This window comes from Anneissia japonica, unplaced genomic scaffold, assembly GCF_011630105.1.
Source record: "Anneissia japonica isolate Jap-2015-1 unplaced genomic scaffold, ASM1163010v1 scaffold284776_len174044_cov101, whole genome shotgun sequence".
Lineage (NCBI taxonomy): Eukaryota > Metazoa > Echinodermata > Crinoidea > Comatulida > Comatulidae > Anneissia > Anneissia japonica.
The window spans coordinates 53068-53997 of record NW_022709638.1 but is presented as its reverse complement, the minus strand read 5'-3'; positions in this window follow the sequence as shown (position 1 = coordinate 53997).

The following is a 930-nucleotide window of genomic DNA, read 5'->3' as shown; positions in this document are numbered from 1 at the left end:
ATATGAATGTGCTGTTTATGCTGTTAGCTCTGCCTTGTGCCTTTTTTGTAACTTGTTTGTTGTAATAATGACTCAAATCATCCTTGCTGAGTGGGACTTCCTCTTGAAAATGAAACGAACGAAACGATTTAAATATATTCGACTTTAGAGCAATACTTTATTATTTCTACATTTTTCATTATGAAATTTTTACATTAGATACATAATACAGTGTATTTATATAGCGCTGCTACATCAAAATCGTAGTGCTGAAGAGAAAAATAAATAACTATATTTGAATTCGTCACAAGGACGAGTTGGGTCACATGAATCTAAAGAAACTATAAATGAATAAATATAGGCATTATTTTAGCATATTTTCACTAATTTCGACACGAACGCACAAATGGAATCGAATGTTTAATACGCGCGTACGGCGTTCTTATTGGCCATTTCTGAAATGTATTGGCCATTTCTGAAATAGACTGAAAAAATGTGAATACAGTGTCAAGAACCAACCCAAAATATGTAAAAAAAAAAAAAAAAAAAAACACAATATATTTAGCTAATGTACGTGTTGCACACATGAAAATGAGCGCACAGCGCTGAAAATGTGAAATATTTTGAAATGCTCTAATTTTGTCAAAAAGTTTTATTTTATATCTTTTTTTCATTCCCTTTTTAGCTTCTTTTTAAGTCCCTTTTAAGTAATGTTACATTCAAATTAGTTCATTGCCACGATTTTGGCAAAACAAGTAATTTTGAGCATTTTAAAATTTTGACGCACGCGTACGTGCGCGTTATCATGCGCGCACGAAAAATCTAGAAACATGACATTCAACCTTTGCCTGAAGTTTATGCCCACTGAATATCATGTTGAAATGACAGTTTGTTAGGATATGTTAGATAATGACTGATCACATTGAAAAGCTAATTGTAACTATTCCAGGC